The 14,180-nt window shown below is 44.8% G+C and overlaps 1 protein-coding gene across 2 annotated transcripts in view; it reads left to right on the top strand.

The window, feature by feature from the left end:
• Window positions 1–3,486: 3,486 nt before the first annotated feature.
• The window catches only part of LOC119180082 (uncharacterized), a 51,146-nt gene continuing 40,452 nt past the window's right edge, over window positions 3,487–14,180 (top strand). The window contains exons 1-3 of one of the 2 annotated variants that reach the window (XM_075878426.1): window positions 3,487–4,302; window positions 4,447–4,523; window positions 6,203–10,560. The gene's annotated coding sequence lies outside the window, so the exon portion shown is untranslated. Of the gene's footprint in view, window positions 4,303–4,446; window positions 4,524–6,202; window positions 10,561–14,180 lie in introns of those variants that run through there. The other variant, XM_075878427.1, reaches the window with a different exon arrangement.

The following is a 14,180-nucleotide window of genomic DNA, read 5'->3' as shown; positions in this document are numbered from 1 at the left end:
TTCTTTGAAGGTGCGCTAAAATGACCCAATATTTTAGCCTCTCTCATTTTGCCTCTATCTCCCAATACCTTGTCTAGGATTCAACTCTAACCTCCATGTCAGAAGCTGCACACTAACCACAGTACCTTAGAGCCGAAACCCATTATTATTCCTTGTAATAGTGTACATTTGTAGGACAGTCAAAGCGAGAGCACAAGCCACCTTCACAATTTTTTTTCCTTGGAATGGTGATGGCTCTAGCTACATTTGAAGCATTCCCTTGTGAAATGCTTCACCCCAGCTGAGCAGAAGCCTGCATAAAGGGCCGTTAGATGCTGTTCCCGTAAATGCATTCATTATGCTTACACATTAAGAAAGCCAGTCCAAGAGAGACAATATGCGAAAGATGCACAAGCTTGCGAACATCAACACCATGACATATTCACTCTGAGGAATCTTTTATGGCTATGGTTCCTTCTAAACCATTGCTTGACTGTCACCATCTGCAGCAGGAAGGTGCCCTCACAGTGCGGCTGCATTCGAAGGCAACTCTTAGAGTGCCCTGAAGCTATGCAAAGTGGCGCTACCTAGGACCCAAAAGTTGACACAATTTTCATACTAGCAGCATTTGTATTATAGAGCTAGTTACATTTACTGTCTAAACTCGTTATAACAGGATCCGAGTACAACAGACTATTATTCAGCCAAGTTGGTCTGTGTGTAAAATTAAAGGTTCTAATTTTCACTTGAATGGACTTCCATACAACGAACTATTGGGTACGGTGGACAAAATTACAAGGCTTCTCATACAAGGAGAATAGGACAGGTGCTAGAGTAGTGGCGGGAATTGTTCTTCGAATCGCGCGCATCCGCATGGCGCGCAACACTACTATATCTGCAAACTGTGGTCGCCGTGGCGGTCTGCACGAATTTGCAGGCTAGTCTGGCAGATGTTAAAAAAAAGCGAGCTTGTTTGCTAGGAACTTTAATTCATCATGGATGGCACTATTCATTACCAGCCAGGCTACAACTGTCCCCAAAAAAATGCGAATAGCAAGTGCGCGGACATCTCGCTGGTCGCCTTTCTTTTTCTTTTGATAGATTGATATGTGGGGTTTAACGTCCCAAAACCACCATATGATTATGAAAGACGCCGTAGTGGAGGGCTTCGGAAATTTCGACCACCTGGGGTTCTTTAACGTGCGCCCAAATCTGAGCACACGGGCCTACAACATTTCCGCCTCCATCGGAAATGCAGCCGCCGCAGCCGGGATTCGATCCCGCGACCTGCGGGTCGGCAGCCGAGTACCTTAGCCACGAGACCACCGCGGCGGGGCTTCTTTTTCTTTTTAATCATGGTAGAATCTCGCCAAATTGTCATTGGGCAGAGCTTGCGGCAGGGGGCAAGAGGCAGAGTAAGTGGTGAAACGCATTTACTGATGCAGGCTCTCTAGCCACTGCATGCACAATCGTCTCTAGAAGGAATGTAGCATTCAGCCGAGATACTAGAATATGCATGCATTTTATGAGCTTCCACATCTTAACTATCAGCCACGATATTACTAAACATATGTACAATCAAGCCCTTCACAATTTATCACCTAACTACTGAAGAACTACGCTGAAGGAACAAGCGACACAGTGTGAAGCACTGATATAGGCTCACATGTTGGTATGAACAGTGCAAGGGCCACTCTTTAAATGTGATGAGATGACCTGGATGACACTGCAGCAAGCAACTCTGCTAGATGATGTTTGTAGCTTAGTAAGCATTCACATGCTCTATGGATTAATGATGATTGTTTAAGTAAGAGCACAGCTCATATTCTATGCTATGGTCACTGCTAACAGCCTAGACTGATCTAGGAGAGCTGATCATATGAAAGCCACACTTCAAATACATATTCATTATATTCAGCTATAAATTACTGTAAAGCGATCACAAGACGTAACGGCACTGCAGGCTTCTTCCGATACATTTGTTACACTAGAAACATGTTCCCATACTATGTAGTTAAAAGAGCCCCAACACTAAAATTTCTAACTCAGATCTATGCTTCCGCCGACTGTTCTGCACAAGTAGATAGGCTCCTGCGATTTATTATTGATGGCAAACAACCTTAAAAGTGTTTTAAGTAAGCATGAGTGCTCATCTGAATTTGCAAAACCACTGATACAACTCGAGAGCTCCGGGAGACACCACGCAAATGGCAGAATTGCGATGGCAGAGTTGCGGTAGCTGATCACCTCCTCAACTAAAGAAATAAGCAATCATGCTCATGTGTTTTCAGACACTGGCTGCCTGCCTCACGACGTGCAGGAGAGAGCTAGGATAGGAGCAGAAGGCTGCATTGCTCAAGCAGCAGCTGTGAACTTTGATCAAGATGGCACGATCACTAGCACTGGTGCTCACGCCATCTTTGTAGGCATCAGCTAAAGGGCCCCTGGTTTTGAGAGGACCGAACTACCTTGCTCCCTAGAGTGGCCATGTCCGCTAACGCCAGCGTTGTACAGTTGTGACAACATTGAATCTTAAAGTCGGCTGCTAAGCTATTTCGTGTAACATTGCGATTTCTTGCTATTTAATATCATTGCTGCATTGTGCAGCAAATGTTTTTTTTTTCCTGCTTCATCACTAACAGCACGGGGGGACGTGCCAAGTTGTGGAAGAAGCTTGCAAGGAAACGCCACGTTGCGAATGGCAGATGCCCATGAAAGCACAAGACAGCTTGAAACAGTTTAGGTGCAGGATTGCATTTTGGAGCAGGATGGCGCAGTGCTTCAATCCCTGCGCACGTGATCTTATGCCTCCATCGCGGTGGATTGTTCATTTTATGCCGGCGGTTTGAAGAGACTTCAAAATTGGTCACGACGATGCTTACATTACTACACAACACATAGTAGCCGTACAGTGGCGTAGCCAGGAAGTTGAATTTTTCGAAACTCTAAGAACATGAATGATAGATGCATTAATTTGTATTTGATACTGCAAATTACTTTTTGAGTGCCGCGCACGTATAAACAAAAAAAAATGTTTTCATAAACATATGATATTGGCATGCCTGCAAAACCTTTCCAGGAATAACTATCATCAAAATTTCTTAGTCTTGTGACTATTACATAAACACTGAATGTGCATCTGTTTTAAACTCAAGAAGAGCCTTATAACAAAAAATGAAGCCCATAAAACAACCGCAGGACGAGGGCAACTACTTTATTGCAGATTAATTCTTTATACAAAAGTGTAAATCTTCTTGCACATCAATTTTTTGCACTGATGCTGTGGCCAGGAAAAAAACGAGAATTCAAATAGGGGCAGAACATAGTCCACCGGAAAGACAGTATGCAGTATGCTTACAGAAAAGCTTGAGGACCACACTTGCATGACTGCTTTTATCTTACAAACTTGGAACGTCCTGTAAATTTTTTTTTCTAGGATATTGACCTTGCTACTCAACTAGCAACATCTCGTTCGAGAAACAAAGCACGACTGTCTTTCACAAGTGAAGGGTAGGTGAGAAAAGGTCCTGTGGGCACAGCAACATTTTTTTGTTAGATTGTGACCAAGGAGGTTTATGAAAGTGCTGGAGCGGGAACTCGCGCATCACCTTACCAACTAAAGTAAAGCCAGCTTTTGCCTATTCTTTGTCCAGGAAACGTGTCCTTTTCGGGTGGTACCCACTTAACAGTAAGTTGTATCTCTTCAATAATCTAAGCAATAGGTTAATTTGAAAATAAAATATCACTGTTACTAAAAAAAGTAATGTATCGAGAAGAGTATCGATGACATCGTGTGAAAAAAAAAACATTTGCCAAGACTTTCAATTTTTTGTTTAAAAAGCTAGTTACACAAGATCACTGTCACTAAAATATTTTTCAGGAAATAATTTGTCATAGTAATGTAGTTTGCCACGAAATGAGAATGTTGAGAGCCCCTACAATATGAAAGCTGTGCCTGGCATCCTTGAGCAGGTTCAGTTTCGCTCTTGAAGCATAATTTTTTTCTCTTTAAAACAAAGAGAGCAATACTCTAAGCTGGATAATTGGCTTTCCTCATCGAATCCATAAACTGCAAGTACTGTAGACGTGCAGACTTACGGTGGCTGGTAATGGCTTGCAGGAAGAGGGCAGCCAACAGTTGGAGAAGTAGTGCTGGCTCTGTGGACCAAGGACCTTCACTGCATGCCCGCTCGATTTCCGAACCCAGAGGCATTATAGCAGGGTTGTCTTTTACCTCAGTCATGAGGCGTACATCCAAGCATACCTTACTGCCTACTGAAAAAATGTCAGACACTTTATATTCTGATCTCACGAGTGTTTCAGGTATGCACCCTCTATAAAAGGTGGCACGTTCTTCGATGTCCTTGCCGGACGTCATGGCGCCCCCATTCTAATGTACGGAGTCAATAGTTCCCACGTGGTTTGAGATCTTGCCGTTTTTTCTGGTGTTTCGGTGGCTCTCATCAGGATCTGCAGGTGGATGATCCTCAGTCGTGAATTACTGCACAAGACAAAATAAATCCACGAATGCACAAGTTTGAATGGTATGTGAACACAAAACTAATTTTTCAGGGGCATGCACTTCTAAGCATTACTTTGTGAAATTGACATGTACGTTTTTAGCCTGCAGAGCTGTTTAACAGTGAGACTGTCACAGTAGATTCATGGGTGTGGTTTGGGGTGATTACTTCGTGAAATTGACGTGTACGTTTTTAGCCTGCAGAGCTGTTTAACAGTGAGACTGTCACAGTAGAACCATGGGTGTGGTTTGGAGTGATTACTTCGTGAAATTGACGTGTACGCTTTTAGCCTGCAGAGCTTTTTAACAGTGAGACTGTCACAGTAGAACCATGGGTGTGGTTTGGGGTGATTACTTCGTGAAACTGACGTGTACGCTTTTAGCCTGCAGAGCTTTTTAACAGTGAGACTGTCACAGTAGAACCATGGGTGTGGTTTGGGGTGATTACTTCGTGAAATTGACGTGTACGCTTTTAGTCCGCAGAGCTGTTTAACAGTGAGACTGTCACAGTAGAACCATGGGTGTGGTTGGGGGGGATTACTTCGTGAAATTGACGTGTACGCTTTTAGCCTGTAGAGCTGTTTAACAGTGCGACTGTCATAGCAGACAACCATGGGTGTGGTTTGGGGTGATTATCTCTTCTGCCGCGTAGTAGCACGATTGTCGGCAGGATTTTGCCTTGGGGTAGTGCAAAGCAGTGTTGCATCTCATTCGGGTGAGCGAGAGAATGCTGGTTGAGTATAGATGGGGGACAGTGCTGGTGTGGCTGGAGTTGGTGCTAGCACCCCTTTTACACCTCTCAGCAGACACCCATGGCATGAAGTTCTTATCGAACAGATGGTTCTTTGGGTGCAGCCATGATCTTCTCTGGGTTAAGCTAAGTAGGTGTGACACCTCAAAAATGCACTGCCGAGGCTGTAATATCATCCATTGTACTTTTGTGCACATCCCTGGATGGCGTTTTTTTCTCTCCTGTAAAAATTAGGGCTATATATAAGGTATGAGAATGCATGAAATACACATAATTTAGTTAAAATATTGCACCATTTTACGTTAACAGTTTTATTTCAAATTTTTTTGCCATCAGAAACTCCCTTATCAGCACTTTTTGATGTCACAGAAGTTATGCCACTAAGAAAGCAATGGCAGCAATGAACTCTTTTTTTTTTTTGTCCGGTCATTTCAAACTTGTTCTTCAATAAGCAGTTGGGGCCATGGAGGACGAGACAATTGACAGTCCCTTTGACTAAGACTAAGTGCCGAGAGTGCAGATAAATGTGTGTGCGCTCATGGTTGATACTCTAAATTTGACGCTAATCAGGCATTGCTGACCCCCACCAGGGGCATAGCCAGAATTTTTTTGGCTATGCCCCACCAGGGGCATAGCCAGAATTTTAATTGGCTTCCCCAGGGGGGGAAGCCAATTATATTTCATGTTTTTGCAGGAATTAGTAGGTATGCATGTATATAAACACAAGCAAAATTGGAAGACCTTGAAGTGTTTGAGCCCCCCTCCCCCCTCACTGTAAAGCCTTCTGCTCCTCGTCCAATTTCGCAATACTTCCAGGATCAGCCCACCTTTGGCCACGCGATAACGTCACACAAAGTATTCGCAACTAGTCTAGTCAATGACGACGTCATCTTTTGATCACGGGATTTTAGTCACCGTTCGTGCTCATGATGCTGCATGACTTCTATTCGCAGGTCTTTCGCCTTGGAATTTCACACAATCAACATTGAAAGCGAACGCTCAGCAGCGCCTCATTTTCTCGAAAGCTAGGCCTAACATCGTGGTCACGCGGTCACTTCATCGCGATGGGACTCATCCCGAATTTCACTATCGTACGTATTCGGCTCTATTACGCAGTCTCCCACAAGGAAACCAATGGCTGTTGAGAAATTTTAGACATATCAGGCTTGATCGCGAACAACAGTTCACCGTGTGACGCCTATCCTTTCAGGCCGAGTATGTTCGCGCGTCTGAGCTTCTGCCACGTGAGTGCGTCTGCCAAAGCTTTCGCGTATACTGTGAACGCACGCAAGATTTCTAGCTTCAATTTCCCACTCCCCTTTGTTTGCCCTCCTCGATCCTCGCTTGATGCATCTGCCAGCGCGCATGATGTCGGGTCTCGGCAAACGTACGTCGCCATCGGCGCGTTCGGTATTTCGCATCACGCCATCTCGTGCAACGCCTTCGACGCTTCGACTCGGGGAAGTTGAGACATGCATGCCTCCCTGCCGATGTGATCTCGGAGGCCATGATGGAGCAAAAGATCGTTTTGGGGCGGCACGCCCAGTGAAGTGTACGTGAAAGTCGCGCGTTCGAAGCCTTACCTTAATACGAATTGTTACCCAGCTCGCGAAAGTGCTCCGACAACGCAGTGAGGGGACTGAAGTCGCTGGAGCGCGGGTCATGCTAGGAACCTTTGCGATCGCATCCTGACACCACGAACGTCCGCACGAGGCTTCCTTCGTGGCACGAGGCAGTGGCTCCTCGAGATGCTGTACGAGACCGCGTGTTTCTGCATCACATCCCCTAGGAAGAGATGTATGGAATAAATTCGGCGCCGCTATTAGCTGAAGGTGGTCACGTGATCTAAATTGATTTTGGTCTTCTTGTTTATTTTTATTTTTTGAATCAAGATGCATGATGGCGCTCATAGATGCTAGATTTTCACATGACCTCCCTTATATAATTTTTATACAGGTCGTAGATTTGCAGTGCACCAGTAGTGCCGGTGAAGCCTGTTGAAGCCGTACACCGAAGAAATTACGCTGAAACGTGTGGGCTTTTCGCCGACAGTGTCGCTGAAACGGGTTGTGTTCTTATGCAGCTGGTGTGCTCCAATTATTTTATATTACGCGTTTGTTTGTGCTGCTGGCCGGCAAGCTAGAATAAGCCGCGCCCCTTGAACTACTTCGGATGTCAGCTCCTTTAATAATCATAAATCCAGGATGTATGATTCGCCCGACTCTTGGCCGATCCCCCTGAGTGGGTAGGTGCCAATAGCATCATCATCAAGGTAAGTGAGCGTTTCACCTAGGGTGACCTAAAACATATTCTAGGTCACTCGAGTTTACCAGTAGAATCGGCACTGTGTCTTTTGTTCCGCGCGTAAGCTAAGACGAGACGAACTTGTTTCAATGTCAGTCGTTTTGTGACGGGGTGCTGGATCTCGCTACATCGCGAGTTCGCCCAAGGGTCCTTTAATTGCCCTTTTATTTCTCTTTATATCACGCAAAGCACTGCCTTCTAGCTAGCGCTGTGTTAACGCGCCCAGTAAGCCATCGTGAGAGTGCAACTGAACGCGACACACAGGAAGAGACAGACAAGGACAGGCGCACACTGTAGTAGAGCGGTTGGAGCCTAGGGAAACACTAAACGTCGTATAAACTTCCCGAAACGACTAGAAAGGTATGCGGACGTCTCAGTATAATATTTGACGTTGAATAAACGTTTTTTAAAAAAAATTTTCTAGAAGACTTCGAGCAAACGTTCTTTATAAGAAGTCTTTTTCAAAACGTTTGCTGGAAGTTATTTTTTAGAACTTTGGTAGAATTCGTGGATGAAGTCTCGATTGTCCATGCAATATATGCAGGGTGTTTTCCACGTTTCTTTGTTGTTTTTTTAAGTCAAAATAGTATTCGCTTTACATATTTAGGTAGTATATAGCTTTACATATTTTTTTTTACTTAAAGGAGCACTGACATCAGATTTCAAGATCGAGATGTGGCCATCATTCTGTCACTTGGTATGCATAGGTCTTCTTGGCCGAATTTGAGTGGCGTTCGTCGCATCGAAGTTATTTTATTTCAACGTCAAACAACGTAGAAAAGCTAAGCAAAAAAAAAACGAAAAATCGGCTGCCCTGCGACTTCGACACTAGTGCTACGTGTTCAGTGGGATACATTCTACCAACGCCTCCTAGATTTCTAGGAGGCGTTGATTCTACAAACACCATCCTGAGTGACGATGCCCTAGTAGCGATGACGTGTACGATCAGAGTGTTCTTATCGTGGTGCCAAAGCGCAGAAACGCACTCGTTAGTCACTTCTGATCTTCGTCGCATTGGTTTGAATGATTTCGTGAAATTATCGAGATAAAAACCACCTTTAAAAGAACGCCAACAAAATAGCATGATTAAGCGCGTGCTTGTCGCTCAGCCAGTCAGGTAATCGTTGTGAGTTGCAGATGAGTTGCAGTCGTCTAATTCGAAGCACGGAAAAAGCGCAGTGAGGGTGTCTTTTCATATCCCGTATGTCTTACACATCAACACGACCACAAGCTATCAAAAGTGGAACAGCGTATAGTCAGATATCGTCGCTAACAAGGAGCGTCTCTCATAATCATATGGTGGTTTCGGGACGTTAAACCCCACAGATCAATCAATCGCTAACAAGGAACATGCAGGTATCATTGAATTTTAGTTCATCTGTAGACTTTGCGTCCACGTAAAAGTGGTAATACCGCGTTAACCGCGAGGCGTACTTAACAACCGTATGCTGGAGAACGCGCGAGAAAGAGGGGCAGACGCATATGTCGTCTGCTACGGCGCTCATTGGAAGTGGCTACCACGAACGTCATTTCCGCGTTCAGTTCTTGCGGTTTCCGCGCCAGCAGCCAAGACCGCCACGGACTCGCCGGTACTGAGAGCAGCTGTGTGTGTGGTGTGTTTTCTGAATCAGATTGCTTTTGGTTTGTTTCCTAACTACTGAAACCTTGAGTAAACAGTCTCAGTCAAACTGCGTCGGGGGTGTACTAAGAGCAGCTGTGTAACCGCGAGAGGCAGGATAAGTGGGACCATCTGGAGGCGCAAAAAAAAAAAAACCTGGCAAGCAGGAATATTATTCTATTTTTAGGCTGATGCTCATTCGCGATAACTATATTGCATTGACCCCTCTGCGTATACCTCAATGATTTGCACGCCAAAACACACCAATATTGCTAACTGAGACGCTAGAGCGAACATGGCTGAAGCGTGCATCCTCGGGCACCTCTGCAGTGCTGCTTGGAACGGCGTCCATTTCGGAATCAATGTTCTGCAAAAAGGTCAATCGAAGCAAAAATAATTCGCGACATCGCGAATTGCGGTGATTCCAAGCTCCAGACTATCGTATAGAACCCCAGTGGACACTTTGTACGGTGACGACAGCAATGCAGGTGACAAGGCATGACTGAATGTGTCTGTCTAGCAAACAAAATGTTTGCAAAGCAGCTGAGCCTGACGTCACTCTTTTCTGTGGAGGTGTGGCGTGATCTGGAGGTGACCGCGAGGTAGCGCCACTGCTGATACTTCAAGCGCTAGAAATGGCGGGATTGCCGGCCGTTTTGAATAGTGCTAGATACCAGTGATATAAATCAATAAAAGTGATAGTTATTCATCCCTCAGTTGCGTTTTAGGTCGCGAATCGCTGCTACGGGGTCTATAGCTAATCGCTGACGCAAAGATATTGGCATGAGTTAATTTGATGTCAGTGCCCCTTTGAGCGCGAGCGTCTTTTTTGTCCTACAGTCTCTCACCTAGGTAGAGGGTTTTCTGGAGATTTCCGATGGTGGCACCATGACGTCGCAGCGGAGCTATTTGGCCGCTTCGTCGGCCCAGAGAACCCGGTGAGGCAGGTGTTCTGTGGTGAGGCCAGAGGCCTGGTAGTGTATGGGTGTTCTCTGCTGGTAGGTGGCAGCTGGTAGGTGTTCTGTGGCCTGATCACTGGCTCTCATAAATGGTAGTGTATAGGTGTTCTGTGCTCTCATTCTCAAAAGCTGCAGAAATTAGGCGTCTCTTCCTTCATCTAACCAACACCACTATTCTCAAGCTAGCGCCTTAATTGAACGTTCGGGAAGTATCATTCATTGTGCTTTGTCTCCGCAAGTCGTGCAGCTTCGTGTAGACAACGCAGTACACAAACCGGTGCCTCGTAACGATTTTGTCAACGTTGTGGTGACTATGCTTGCTCGATCGACAGACTAGTAAACCGGTGCCCAGTAGCGATTTCGTGAACATCGTGGTGACTGCTAGATCGACAGGCGTCGCAGGCTGCAGTGCGCTGCCTTGCAACAACAGGTAAGCAGTCGTCTCAATTATTCGTAGTTGTACTCTGCCCTGTCGGTCGCTATTCCATAAGTAATAGCCAGAAATACCTGTACAGTACATATCAGACAGCGTCATAATATAGAGCTATGCTGGCGCGATTCGATAAGACTTTCGCAGAGGCTTCCCATGTAGATAAGCACAAAAGTGTTGAATTCTTTGGCACCTGTTATAGCATCCTGAAAAGTTGTGTAACTTGCTCCGAGTCATCCACTCATTACGCTAATATGCTGGAATGGTAAAATTAAATTGTGTTTCGTGTTGGCCATTTGGGATTAAGAGAGTAGCACTGGTGTAATTGTAATGACCCCAAATGCTTAGGTTGAAACATGCATTCGCCCGCTTTTGTGGAACAGAACTGCGAATAGTTCTCATCAAAAAAAAAAAAAAAACATTGCTTCAAGCGCGTTAAGAGGTATTGTACAAATACCTTTGGTCTCCGTAACACACGTACAAGGCGGTAAGGCCGGACTTGTGTCTGTCAGTTTGGTTAATTCGTATTTGTTTCTACCGCGTGCTTCTTGGTAATGAGGGCTGCAGCGCGAGCACGAATGTGCTAGAAGAAACAGACGAAAGTCGAGGCACGGAAAGCAAAGAGGACAACACGAGCGCTGAACAACACGGCGCGCGTGTTGTCCTCTTTGCTTTTCGACTTTCGTCTGTTTATTCTAGCACATTAGTGCTCGCGCTGCAGCCCTCATTACCATGAATTCAAACCAACTAGCCCAAATTGCCATTCTTCTTCACGTGCTTCTCCGCAGCGCCCGTACACGGCGGTAAAGCCGAACGTGTAAATGCCAGTGTTTTTAATGTTTTTCTCCGCAGCGCACGTGTATAGCGGTGAAGCACAACCTGTGAATGTCATTTTGGTCAATTTGTGCTTGTCTTTACTGCGTGCTTCTCTGCAGCGCACGTAAATAGCGGTGAAGCTGAACTTGATCATGCATTGCATTGTTTGCTTTATTTGCAGCTCTCATATTATTTTAAAACATGTCATCATTTGGTGCCTTCTACACACTGCTGTACCAGGGAATGAACATGTCAGCTGTTTCTCATGCTAATACACACTGGCCGACAAAAGGACCATGGGATGAGTTTGTAAGCAACTATTCAGTCGAGCTGACATCCCCAAAGCCCAGAGACGGGTCATGCATTGTGGCACCACTGCAGACTAACACATACCCAAATTTACCGCCATACTCAAAGCTACATTCTGCAGTATACTGAGACAAGTTCCCCTGGAGCTTAGGGGTGCAAACACTGACACATATGTACGAGTATCCTTCATGTCTCTGTGGGGTCAACGCAATACAGGGTATGCACTGCACCTCGATTCGCGAGGTTGCGAAAGTATCACCGGGCAGCCAAGCCATTTTGGCAGTCTGGCCATTTTTGAGTGCAGTACTGGGCTAGGCTACGTTCTGTGTGTGCTCTGTCTTCGCTAAGTCTGCACGTCATAAGAGAAGTGTCAAAGGTCTCTACTGTGCAAGCTGTCCTCTTTAGTTTACATACAGTAGTGTCTTGTGTGCGGTGCATATTTATTGCGTGGAAAGCGTAGAATAAAAGATGTAGTGGTTTCACCGCATGAACCGCCGAGACATCCTGCCTTCCTAAAACGGTGTTTACCAGATTCACCGGGGCTAGCAGGATAAAAGAAACGAGATTAGAAATGAACGAAAAGTCAGCTTACCTTTCCAACAACAGCGATCGTGCTGTTTGGCAGAACTTTCACGCCTGCACTAAACAGCTACGATCACTCGGCTACACAAGCTCTGAAGAACGCTTCAGCTATATAAATGTTCTCTCTAGTATTGCTACAGCCCATTATATGCAAGCTTGTTTGGCCAACTCCCTTTGCGTCCTTTATTGCCGAAGCCTGCAAGAAACACTAGCAAGCTTTTGTTTTTCAAGTTTTGTTTACTTTCAGCTTGAATTTGATTCTACAATTTAATCTACTTGGTAAACCGCTTGAAGTAAACTGCTGTACTAAATTAACAATATAGCATCTTAGCCAATTTAGCAAAACTTCAACCAAACAGCAAAAGGAACACTGTTCGTCGAGCATCCAGAGAGGGCACCTCGGTACTCACTCCTGCTAATTAGATGGCAGTGCACATTTGTGGCAGGTTATTTCAAAAATTAAGTTCATGCTTCAACAGTAAATAGAATTTATGTATTAGTTGGGGACACTCCACAAACAAGCAGAGACGCATTCACGTGAGCAGTGGCCCTTAGTGCCAAAATATATGAAGCTATTTGTGTTCCCAAACACATTTATTTACATGGCAGAGTTAATTAAATCAAGATTTAACGTCTTTATTTTTTAGTTTATTTAAAACAATAGTGAATTTTGTAAAAAAAAAACATGGCTAAAGGCAAATATTGCCGGACTCTGCTATTCCACTTATACAGCAGTAGCAGCAGACAGACTGCTTTTATAACCATAAAATTATACATGGGAATCAATTACTACACTTGTTTTACACAGATGAAAGAACTGAGTAATTTCGATGATCATCCTACGCTGATTCATGAAAATGTGGGCAAAAGCGAGGAGACACCCAGTTTGAATAAACCGTTGTTGATATCGACGTGTTAAAATTATTTGTAGTTTTCCCCTATTGAAATACATAAAGCTGTGCCAAGATTAGGGTGTCAGTTTTAATTAAAGTGGCCCTGCAACACGTTTTCAGTATGTTCAGAAAATGCTGTGGATTGGTAGTAAAGGCTCCCGATAACCTGTGAGACAAATATTATAGCGCAGCACACGGCCTGCAATTCACAATAAATTGCCAAAGTCAGCTAAAAAGTGCTTTCTTTTCTCTCGTCAAATGATGGAGGAAGCTCAAAAATTGCTCGTAGAAGGCCTTCTGTCAGCCTTTGGCTGATTTACACATGGCGCATTCAGTCGTTACAGGAATCAACGTGGGAGGCCGCGAATTTTCCACGCATGAAAGCACGACCACATTAAAAAAACTTGTGTATTCGAATGAAAAAAAGTGCTCAAGGTCACAAGTCACACGTGGCGTATTTTCATTGCCCTTGCCATCCCTCCCTGCTTAGCTTTCAAGGCTTTCGTCGAGACAAGAGAAGAGAGTATGCGATTGCAGCGTGCGACAAATCTTTGCAACTCCGCTCGTACTCGAAATTTTCGCCGCGTTGAATTCGTGTCGCAATAAGCTATTTTAGTGAATACACTCTACGGTGAGTTGAAGAAGTGTTTCAGGGCCCCTTTAATGTTTAAATGAATGAGCTTTTACTGGGCTATGTGCCAGGCCACACTTCAGTGACCTACAGAGCATGCTGGGAGAACTGAAATGATGTGGGTGATGCGGCATCGGGCACAGTCCCCCGTCAAACTTTGTTTACAGGTGCCAGATGGGCACCTGTTTCACAATATTCTTCATAAAATAAAACTATTTGAATGTTTGTGTATTTCTTGCAATTTTTCAAATACCACTGGCGTAAGCAGCCAGCACCAACTAGAAAGCAGCCCAGGAATGCAGCAAGAGAGGTGAATGACCATAGCCTTTGTCGTGGACCCTGCAAATTCGTCTGTCATTGATGTCTGCTATACTCGCAGAGCAGGTGAA

Source organism: Rhipicephalus microplus, chromosome X (assembly GCF_043290135.1).
Source record: "Rhipicephalus microplus isolate Deutch F79 chromosome X, USDA_Rmic, whole genome shotgun sequence".
NCBI lineage: Eukaryota > Metazoa > Arthropoda > Arachnida > Ixodida > Ixodidae > Rhipicephalus > Rhipicephalus microplus.
Note: the sequence above shows the minus strand (reverse complement) of the source record. Positions and strands in the feature narration are given on the sequence as shown.